At 40.0% G+C, this 12098-nt stretch overlaps 1 long non-coding RNA gene across 1 annotated transcript; it reads left to right on the top strand.

Annotated features, from left to right (window-relative positions):
* The first annotated feature begins 487 nt into the window (after positions 1 to 487).
* Positions 488 to 11840, top strand: LOC107312181. The gene is made up of 2 exons (XR_001554425.2): positions 488 to 2515; positions 4869 to 11840. It is a non-coding gene; the product is annotated as an uncharacterized LOC107312181 (long non-coding RNA).
* Positions 11841 to 12098: the final 258 nt, after the last annotated feature.

Genomic DNA, 12098 nt, shown 5'->3' with positions numbered 1-12098 from the left:
TTACATTTTTTGGAAAAAAAAAAAAGAAAGAAAGAAAAAGAATCCACTGATTATCACAGCACTGCTGCAGTGATTTCTATTTAGAAGAAAGTAAAAGGCTGAATTAAATTTCATTCATTATTTGTATTTCTTTCTTTCTTCTCCCTATTTTTGTTTGCTTGCTCATGTGTTGAGGAATGTGTGTCAGTTCTGTAGTGTAAATTTATTTTTTTTAGTGTGAATGTATTTTTACAAGTTTTCACAGACAGTGTTTAGTCTGTTAGGCATCAGTGTGGGAGAAAATATAACTTGGTTTGTTGATGTATGTGGTTGCCTTTGTATACATCAAGGCATTTCTTCACGCAGTCATTTCATTAAGTTAGAATCTCTGTGTCGTAAACAAATAATACCCCCAATTATGTATATGCAGACAAAAAAAAAAAAAAAAAAAAAAAAAGGGTATTAATTTTAGAGGTTGGTTTCTGGAAAGTTAGCTGCATATGTTTGGATAGAAAATGCTTTCTGAAGCATGAGAATCTGAAATGCACTGACATATACACGTTTTCCTCAGCTCTTTTTTCTCCACTGGGCTAGTGTGAGAAATGTAGTTCCAGGGAAAGGCTTTAAATCTTGCTATATTTCTCTGTAAGGAAAATAGATCCACTCCATGAGGTGAAATTTCCCAAAGCACATCTGGCTCAATTTAGCAGGCACATAATTTTTAGGTAATTGAGGGAAGTTGTGGGCTCTTTCCCACAAGAAGCCCTAACTGCCCAAGGTGTGAGAGGTGTATCTCACTGCTACTTTAGCCTCAGTCCCAGGCAGCACGCTGCCTCCCAGTATGTGACTGTTGCTCTCAAGTTTTCAAAGCATTATGGATCTTTGAAGGGAGGTTTAGGCTTGGATGAGTTCAGAGATTCTTAAATTAAGGGTTTTGTTTGTTTGTTTGTTTGTTTTTTGGGTTTGTTTTTTTTTTGAGAAATTAAGTGCAAGAGGCACCACTAGAAGGCAATTCAGACCTCAAGAGGGTAGGAGCATCCCCTGGAGGTGCTTCCGTCACTCCTCATTTGCTGTATAAAGAGCCCAAGGTGATGAGACTGCCGTTTGAGTGCTCAAAAAATAGGTAGGCTTATTTCTCTCCTTTATGCCATTGCAAATTCCATGTTTTGTCTTTGGTACAGCTTGCACAGGACCATAGATTAATGCAATATTGATGTTCTGTGGCAAGTTAAAAGGCCAATAAGATTACTGCTCAATGTGAATTATTTCACCTCTTTGATACCTGCTTTGTCCTTAACTCTCTTAATGGCACAGTGTGCTTTCCTACCCCGGTGACATCCAGTTGCATGTATTGTTAATTTTTTGCTTTGTAGCTTGCATCTAGATTACAGTTTGTATGTCCCCAGAGTGGTATCAGTTGCCTGAAATCCTGATTCCTCGGTGTTGTGTGGCTTGCATAAATGTCAGCTGGTCCAAGGGAGCAGTTTTAAAAGAAACAGAGCTGATCTGACATTCTTCAAAGGGAAGCCTGGGAGACTCATCTCTGCACCTGGGTTTGTTATATGCACTGAGCAACGGGAAGAGTGCTATGAATGCTGTCACTCGAGCAGTGAAGAGGGACAGGCAGCCATGTCAAAAATGACAATGTTTCTTTTACTAGTCTTGCAAAAGATGTCTGTGGTGATGTGACTGCAGATGACATCAAACAACATAAATGGCTGGTTTCTGCAGTAGATTGAAATTCATCCAGTTCCCTGTGTTCACTGTGATGACTTTCAATGCTAATTCTCAGTGAGTGAGGCATGAAATGTATGCATAGGCTATACACAGTTAGGATACTTCCAAGTTTTTTGAGGTACCTGTGATGTAAACATCTGTGCATCTTGCTTTCATGCATTTTTTTTCCCTAGGTTTCAGTGGTGCAGCTAAAGAAACTGGAAGAGGAGAGAACACGATTGCTGATCTAGTTCTTTTTATGAAAAGAATGAGTGCTTCATTGTCTGAGCAGAGGGAAATACAGGCTAGAAGCACACTTTCATCTCCTCAAACACAGAAGGGATCAGCTGGATTGATGCAAATGAAATGCTTTTGAAAGTGATGCCCAAAGCTTGCTGTATGCACTGAGCAGAGCTGGGGATTGTTTGAAATTTCATTTGGAAATCTAAATAATGTTAGATCGTGTAAAAGATGAAAAAAGTTTTAGCTCGAACTTTACTGCACGAATTTAATGCTCTTTGAAGCTGAATCTAAATCCAGCCTTCAGCACACACTGTGTCCTACAGCTGCATCAGTGTGTGTGCTTCACTGTATTTTGAGAGGATGCTTCTCAGTCCTGACTTCAGATGACTCTCACTGCTCTTCTCAGGATTACCTGGAAGAAAGAGGCTGCTAAATACAAAGGAGGAGAGAAATGCCTCCTGGGCATATATGGAAGGTCATGGGCATCTGGTGACAGGAAATACTCTCTGGGATCTACAGAATAACAGAACTGGGAGAAAAACCTAATTGGCAGTGCATCAGTTCTAACCTGTGCAAGGTAAGTGGGGTAATGGTGATATAAGTACGACACGGATTTCTCATTCAGAGTAAATTGATTGTAAGCTTTTATTTTTTCTTTCTTTCTCCTTTCTCATACATTGGTATGCTCCTATCAGCATTTTCTGTTTGCTCCTTTGCTAGATATTCTCTGCTTTTACAGTCAGCTGTGAATAAAAAGAGACACATTCCTGTTACGACTATTGGACTCTGTTCTAATGGCTTTTTGCATAAAGGACGTAAATATCTTTGGGAGAAGGGTCTGGCACTGACCCCCAAGAAGGCCACAGCAGTGCATGGCCTCCCTTCCTGACCCTCTCACCTTGAGCTCTCTCTTTGTACAATAGAGTAGCTTTTACAGGATATGGCGAGGATGGCTTCACCCTGGAATAGATTACTGAGTGGCTGTTAAGAATGGGCAAAAAATTAATCTAAATAAAGAGAGATGCAAACTCGGGACTCTCCCACGCTAGCTCCTACCTACTGAGCTGGCTGGCTCATGAGCTTTAGTGGTTCCTGCTGTAATGATTTAAGAGCTTAGCACAGCAAGAAGCCTGCCCTATCCTTCCGGCAGAGACTGAGAAATGATGATTTGTCAGCTCCTCACCTCCTTCATTACACTGTTAGACCAGTGGCCATTAACTCTGATCCTGGTGTGTGAACAGCAGGCACCAAACAGCAAACACCCGCTTGGTGCCCCCAGGGTGGGAGCAGGGAGTGTTGGTGGGGAGCACCTGGTGGACCTGCCCAGGTCTGCAAAGCAGAGCAGTCTGCTGAGCAACTTGGTGGCTCAGGCTCATCTGTTGTCATAGTCTAATTGGGACGAGGTAGAGACTGTACGCAGAAACCAGTCTGCTGGGAAGGCTCTGACAAAACCTGCAGGATGGAGCATTGTAGGGAGGAGCAAGGAAGCTGCTAGTTTCTGGATCCTGCCTAGTTGGAAATATATAAGGGGTGTTGAAAGCCAAGACACCTCCAGATATAGAAGGAAGCAGGATTACAGTCACCTAGATTAATCTCATCTAACTTTAGATTTTGTCCTGTGAATGCTGTTTATATATGAGCTGGCCACACCAGGCTCCTATTGATTAAAATGGGCCTTTCTGGAATGTGGCTCATCAGACCGATGATTCCAGCATTTTAAAAGCTCTTTAAAATTTTACTGTTTGTCCTCGCTGTGTTGGTATGTTTATTGGTGATGCCTAATTATTGCTGTCTTCTGATAAAGCTGGTGTAATAACAGTGTCCTCCCGTTTAAAAAATTAATTTCTCCAGATGTCTGTTTCATAAAAGAGCCATAAGAAAAGATTTAGAGTTTCTCTTTTGTGAAACACAAGGAAGTAAGAAGAGCAGTAGAGCTGAATTTAGATGGATCTCTAGGCTCTGTATGTTTGTGACCTGACACACTTGCCGTTTGCTCATTAAACCTCTTCAGCATTTAATAAAGCAGAATAAAAGCTTTTATTTTATTAAATATTAATTCACCTTCTAATATTTTTAGGGAAGGCTATAGGAATAAAACACTGATGGAGGAAGATAACTAAAGGGATAACACTAAATGAGACACAGTTTCCCTGGTTTCTAGAAAAAGCTCTCTTGGCTTTATACAACCACTTTATCTAATTATATCTGATCTTTTTTTTTCAACAACAAAACATAAAGAAAAAGAAAAAGAGAAGAAAGCACAAACAGCTTGGCTCTTTGGGAAAAAAAAATGTCGCTGAAAGCAATTTTTCCCCCTTTGTTTACTGGTGAAGGTGAAGCAGTAACTCAACATGCAGGTACAGACGTGATAATTTACTTGTCAGTTATGTGGTGGAAAAATCACTCTTAATGATAATTGTTGTATTAAGGTGGGGTTTTTTTTTCTTTCTTTTTTTTTTCCTAAATCATGAAGACAGCTGACTATTCTTTTTCAACAGTGCACTCTACTGTTTTCAATTCTTGGCCCCTATCGTCCTACATGTGTGTGTATTTTCACCAGAGTCAGGATTATTGTATTTTATCATTTGGCACAAAGGCTTTCTGTGAAACCTATGCCTGGTCTTCTGCCTTTGGCAAATTTAGCCACTGTTATTAATGATGTGCATATAGAAAATGTATCTGTGATTTGATATAACTCATTTGCTGACAAAATCAACCCCTAGATTTAGATGCCCAGTTCTCAAAAGAACAGTAGATCATAATCTTATGCACATCTACTGAACTAGTATATAGAGTGCATTTAGGTGATTTAAGGTGTTTTAATCATTCAGAATGAAAGCAAAAAGGAGCTTATTTTTTGGATAGGTTGATGCTATTTGGTTTAGCTGAGGAGAAGAAAAATATATTTTCTTTTGTTTCTTTCTTTCCAGTTGATATCATGGCTGTTTGCAGCTGGTATAAATGGGAAACTGAATAGAATAAGCTGAACTTTTGAAGACCTTCACCTTGGAAAGGCAGATGATGCAGGATCAGAAGGATGATGTATGAAGTAACCACACCAGGTGAAAACAGAAAGAAGTCTTCCTGTGAAATCAACGGGCATGCAGGCAAGAGCCATCATTGCCATAACTAATATTAGCTGCAGATATTAAAATTATGCTTTCATCAGGAGAAGTACATCCAGTTACGAGGATGAATTTCCCTTCACTTCTAATTAAGCAAGTAAACTAAAATAGAAAGGAACATCCTGTCACATCTCAGTGCACATAGGAAGCAAGGTGAACAAGACCCTGGCCTCACGTCTTGGCTTCTTCCCATAATGTTGACCAATAAAGCACATGTCCATGAAAAGTTCAAGTCCTAAACAAGCCCTCTCATTAGAAGATCTGAAAAGGACAAGACTTCATGCTGAGGGTCATTAACAAGGGAGCTGCCTTCACAGATAATTTGCCATGCACACACAGGTGCCCATCATGGTTCCACAACCTGCTTGATTCTCAGTAGTTTTAACTACCGATGTTCTGTCTAGCTTTCTGGATATTCATTTGTTTTCCAGCCTCCACAACCTGAGTGCATTTCGATGTACAATCCAACTATCTATCTCCATCAACCACAAACAGCATGCAGAGGAACTGTTGTAGTGTATGATTTCTGCCAGGAAATAACAAACAGGAGGAAAAGACATACTGCAGACAACAGAAAAATGAGAAATGGAGAGCAGAATGCCCTGATCTTGCAGTGAACTGGACAGTGCCACTCTCCAAGGGGGTTTATCCCATTCCCAACTACTACAGCAATGGCTGCCACTTCGGAAATGTTTGTACTTCTCTAAAACTAGTCAAGAAGTCTGATTCTTTGTGACTGTGATTGTAGTTTACTAAGTATGGGAGAGTCTTAACTTTTTCACAGAATCATAGAATAATAGAATTACCAAGGTTGGAAAAGACCTCCAAGATGATCCAGTTCAACCATCTACCTATCCCCAATATATTTTTCCGCTAAATCATTTCCCTTACTATAACAATTAAATGTTTCTTAAGCACCTCCAGAGAAGGTAACACAACCATCTCCCAGGGCAGCCTGTTCCAGTGCCTGACGACTCTTTCAGATAAGAAATTTTTCCTAGTATCCAATCTGAACCTTCCCTGACACAGCTTGAGCAAGTTACTGTTTTGTTTAAACAGAACTCAGAATGGTCCAGAATGACTAGCTTGTTTGATCTTTTCCAGGGATATCACTGATATGCATTCTTCCTCTTCTTTACGGGCTCCTTTTGTGGGCTCTATGGGTCTTAAAATCTACTTTAGAAATAGGTTGATTACAAAAAGTATTACAAAATAAGACATGTTGATCAGTATGTTCCATGTAGTTTTTTGCTTTTCCACCAATAGAGGGAGTAAAATCTTCTTTCCCCTCTGGAGCTTCTGGCCATGAGGCTGAGCTATGCTAGACCAACAACTTTGCTGAGAGGCTTTGAATGTGTGAGGGCAGGAGGTCATCTAGGTCCAGGATCACAATCTTTAGAAAATTATGGTATAGTACCATCTAGCACAGGCTGTGTGATATTAAATCAGAACAACTGATGTATTTTGGGCTGAATGAATTTTGCAGCAGTGGTGACATGCGGATCAAAATTTTGCAATGTGCTGCACTCCCTTCAGGACTAGTGATGAGAACTGTTAATTGCATTATATTATCTAGTGGTAACTGTACCATTAATGCATGTCAGCACCATTCCTGACAGGGCTGGCTTGAGGGGTTTTCACTGCCGTAGGCAAACTGGAAAGGATGTGCTACTCTTAGCTGCATTTACTTTCACTGTAAACAGTCAAAACAGACAGTTGTATGTAGGTCCCAATTTAAATTATACACCAGTGACTTATTTAAGTAATTAGAGCTATATTAACCACCCCAACAGCCAAAAAAATGTTTTGTGAAGAGGAATCTTCATGAGAGTAATTACTTTTCTTTCCTGATCCCTCCTAGACTGTGAAGTGCTTCTGAGTTTGCGCTGCTTAGTGTGTGCTTGGCAAATATGAAAAGAGTGAGGCTGGAACCGACACATATTTGTTGCCCAGGGCTGTACACTCTCTGTGGCATCAAACCCTGTCTGACCTGCAGGGAAATTCCTAGATAAGTTAATACTGGATGTGTTAGTGCTCTCTCCCAAATTCTTCTCTTTTTCATTTTGTGTCTTACATTACTCTCAAGTTACTATTTGGCTTTACCAGAATCATAATACCGTATGAGTTGGAAGAGACGTTTAAAGATCATCTAGTCCAACTCTCCTGCACTGAACAGGGACATCAACAGCTAGATCAGGTTGCTCAGAGCCCTGTCCAGCCCAACGTTGGATGTCTCCAGGAATGGAATGTCCACCATCTCTCTGGGCAACCTGTTCCAGTGCCTCACCACTCATCATAAAAAACTTTTTTCCTTATATTAGTCTAAATCTTCTTTTAATTTGAAACTATTTCTCCTTGTTTTATCATAACTTACCTTGCTAAAGATCTGTCCCTTTTTACAGCCTTCCTTTAGATACAGAAAGGCCTCTGTTACATCCCCCTGGAGCCTTCTCTTCTCCAGGCTGAACAGCCCCAGCTCTTTCAGCCTGTCCTTGTAGGTTATGTGTTCCATCCCTTGGATCATTTCTGTGGCTTTGTTGAACCTCATGAGGTTCACCTGGGCACACTGCTTAAGCCTGTCTATGTCTCTCTGGGTGGCAAACTGTCCCTCAGTCATGTTGACTGTACTCCACAGCTTGGTGTCATCTGCAAACTCACTGAGGGTGCACTTGATGACCCCACTGTCATCATCATTGTTGAAGATATTAAACATCAGTGGTCCCAGCACTGACCCTGAGGGACACCACTCATCACTGATCTTCAGCAGACATGAGCTATTAACCACCACTCTTTGGATATGATCTCACAACCAATTCCTTGTCCATCAGAGAGTCCACCTATCAAATCCATATCTTTCCAATTTGGAGGGTAGGATTTTGTGGAGGACCATGTCAAAGACACTACAGTCATCCAGATGGATGACATCAGTGGCTCCTCCCTTGTCCACTGATTCAGTTACACCATCATAAATGGCCCCTAGGTTGGTCAGGAAGGACTTTTCCTTGGTGAAGCCATGTTAGTTGTCATGTATCGTCTCCTTCTCTTCCACATGTCTTAGCATAGATTTCAGGAGGAAAAAAGAGTGTTCTCTGCTATATCATTGTGGGAATTAGATTATTTAATACAGAAAAACCTCCCTCTCCTAGTAATTTCTAGCCTGTTTTTCCCTCTGCAGTCTTAAAAGTCAAAATATCTAAATTTATTGTGAATTGGAAAGTTGTAACAGACAATTTGTAAATAATGGAATACCTTCTGTAGCATTTTAATTGAAATTAATTATTTCTTCAGTCTTGGGTTGAAATATTTCATCTCAGTGCACTGAATCAGTTTGAAATGTTTAGTATTCAGTTGATGAACAGTTACTCTTCAGTTTCCAAAGAAAAACTTTTAGGGCATTGTAATTTGCTTGTCTTTTTTTTACCTTGCCTTACAGAAAGGTCTAATTGGCAGTAGTATGTTTATCATCAGTCTTGTAAACGACGTGACTCAGGATATCCTACATGACTTGGTCGTGTGGAGAGATGCGCAGCTTTACTGAATATATTGCCAGTCAAGGAAGTCTGTGTGAAATCACAGAGTTATGTAGCATCTGCATCACAGTTCCAGTGGGACTCCCACGAGGTGCTGAGCAGATGCAACTTGACATCAGAATGATTCAAATCAAACATTTCTGCTCAGTAAACCAAAGCATTTTGATTTGGTGAGACCACCCTGGAACAAACAACTTTGTTTTTATTTTCTGGGTTTTGGCAGAATCATTTGTTCCTACACAGCTAACATAAATAATTTAAGAAAAACTTCTGTGAAATCCTAATACTTGCATTACAGACAAATGTGTATGCATGCATATATGCATGTACAAATACATGTACATATGCTAATTTATACATGTGAATGTTCATCTCTCTGTCTCTCCACATAAATTCACCTGAGCTCACATATGTTTTTCCTCAGTGACATTTACCTGGGAGGCTTTGCTGTGTTTTAGGCAGGGGATGAGTAGCCCTAGATGTTTAAGATGAAACTTACTTACTGTGTGAAACAAAAGGGAAAAAGGCTACTGTAGCTATGAGATGAGTGGTGAGCATTGTCTTGTCTTTTTTATTAGTGTGGGGGGAGGCTCTTTTAAGAGTATGACTGTGTCACCTTGAAAATAAGTTGATTATTCAGTGCAAAATATGCATTAGAAAGTGCTTGAACTGAAGGACTGGCTGGCTCCTGGGATCAGTAATCTAATGTGGGACCTTTAACCTCTTAGTCACCAGTCTGACTCCAGCACAGGTGAATAATAAAATCACAAATCTCTGCACCTGGCAGCCATGTGGTTGCATCAATAAAGTGAGCTGATAATATCAATACAATTTGGTGAGGAAAAAAAATACCATATCTGTGCAATAATTTGCATGTCTTTTATGATATCTCAGCAAACAGCAAAGCCTGAAAGGGCACGGGGAGTTGAAAATAACAGTGGATTCATATTTCCCACCCTGAACAATCCCAAAGCATCTTATAATGTATTAACTTAAGACATATTCCAGTGTAGATCATCCTGTAAATACTAGAAGCCAAGGTCTGCTTAAATCCAGTGAATTGCTCTACTTGATAAGGACACCATGAAGACTGAATTTGTTTTTATTTAAAATTTCCTAAAGAGGGAGTTCTGCTTGAAAAAGCAGGTATGCAGGGAGTGAGGCACTGAGATGGCTCCAGGACTTTGTGCAGTTACTTGGCAACATGGCCCTGGATCTCCCTGTTTGCCACAGTCCCCAGGACCTGCTTTTGGTTGGGGTTAATTAGATGTTGCTTAGTGTATTCCCTAACAAACACTGAAATCTTCTGGGAGCTTTCTTGTGGCCTAAGGCTGAACTCACAATAACTATGCTAATGATTTAATGGGAACAAGCAGGAAAAGGGTGAGTTACAGAAAACTATCTGTCTTTTTAACCCCTGTGTGAGCCAGTGTTAATGTAGGGCTGGCAAACTACAAAGCCTGGCTGGACATGAGCTGGCTTCCCGCAGAGCCACTTGGATGTATCCGCATTGCATCCCAGTCTGCTGGTTCCAGCAACATGATGTGAAGGCACCCGAGCACAGGGTCTGGAAGCAGTACAGAAGTATTTATGCAGAGCTTAAGCTAATAAGCTCTGCCAGACCTGGCCTAGCCTGCAGTTGTGGCACCATTTATCAACAAACTGCATAATCTGCCAGGGGGATAATAGAGAGCTGACTGTATATCAAACATTTGTTTGTAATAAAAATTACATGCTATAGTTTTGACTCTAAAGCATTCGTGGATTGCAGTCAGACAGTTTACAAGATTTCTGCCCTTCTCTGTCTGCTGGCCTCCTCCTAAGAGGTGCTGCACTTGTGACAGGGATGGCTTTAAATGCTCGTGAAGCAGCTTCTGAGTAGTTCATAACATGGGATTTTATTTATTTATTTATTTATTTATCTGGAATGATGGAAGTGATGAATAGTACTTATGTTAAAAGTTTCAAGAAAGCAGGAGACTGATTCAGACACCTTGGCCCCTTCCTGTTCTGTTTTCTGCAGGTATGTCAAGTTTTATGATTCTCTTGTTAGAGAAGCAAACCTTATCTTGCTTCTGGCTGCACTTCTTCTGATCTCTTTGACGGTTGTGATCCAATGTGTTGAGAGGAAGAACCATCAAAATATGATATATGATCAGGGCTTTGGGAATCATTATCCATCTTCAACAAAGATATAACAGTTGCAGTGGTAAGACAGAAAACTTGAAATACCAGCTTCAAATGTTCTGTATTGAGTGTTTTAAAGCAATAGACATGAATGAAAACAAGTGTATGCTGATGATCTTGGAGGGCTGTTCCAACTGAAGCCATTCTATGATGCTGTCATTCTATGTTTACTTATATACATGTGGTTGTGTAGGTAGCTCTGGAAGGGCTGGAAAATCACAACGTTTAAATTCAATAATAAAAGAATTAGGCAGGAATGAATGTGTTTCTTAAAATTCCTTATTGGTATGGTATTTGAAAGCAGAGAAACAAATCAGAGGACAGGTTGCGCAAAAACAAATCATCAGTGCACTTGATTTACACTTATGCATATAGATGGATTTAGTTGCAGCAAAAAGAGCTGAACCTAAATAAGTTCAACAGAAGTTTGTCACAACAGTTCTCAGGTCCTACATACCTTTTGGAAGCAGGTGGGATAACCTTTCCTGAGTGATACTTCTGTTACCACATGCAATAGGATTAGGTGCAGTTTTTTGTAGCTGAAGACATCATGCTACTGTTCGTCTTCGTATCGTCTTAGCTCAAGGTTTTCATCAGATATTGCACCTGTGCTTTTCTCAGTGGAGATGCATAGTAAGCAAATACAATTACTTTATTTTCTGTTTTTGTATTGTAGAAAACCCACAATTTTTCCTGAACTTTGCTGAAGTAGTGAAGCCTAGAGCAGTGTCCCAGATGACAATCTGTCCTGCCCAGGTACTGTGAACTACGCAAGAATCCTCATACCTCTGGCATGAAGATGTTGCAGTTATGGTGTTTTTATTTCTACCTCTGCATTTGTTGCTTTGCACAATAAACACTGTATCTTCATCTGTGAAAGATATAATTCTATGTATTTTCCATTTCCCTTTTTGATAACACAATCTGTGAAAGAAGGCACTAGAATGGAAATTGCTTTTGGAAAATGCTGTAGTATGTATGTCTTGTATACCATGTGACTGAAGATACTGTCTATTTGCACTTGGAAATTTAAAATAAATTTCAACTTTTAGGACCCGAATCCTATGTCCTCTCATCCCTGATATCCACTCATTTTACAGTCTCTTCACAACGAGAAAGATTTAAGTGGTCTCACTGTAAATGAAAATATGGCTCATACGTTGGTATCAAGTCATTGAGGAAGAGTGGTTGAATTGGTTTCATAGCCACTTTTTCTTCAAGGGAGCAACAGAGAACTTACAACAAACTGTTGACAACTGAAGGGCAATAGAGTTCATGTTTTTTGCCTTTGATGCTCCAGACCTGGTAGGTGTTTGAT

This window comes from Coturnix japonica, chromosome 3 (genome assembly GCF_001577835.2).
Source record: "Coturnix japonica isolate 7356 chromosome 3, Coturnix japonica 2.1, whole genome shotgun sequence".
NCBI classification, from domain to species: domain Eukaryota; kingdom Metazoa; phylum Chordata; class Aves; order Galliformes; family Phasianidae; genus Coturnix; species Coturnix japonica.
Note: the sequence above shows the minus strand (reverse complement) of the source record. Positions and strands in the feature narration are given on the sequence as shown.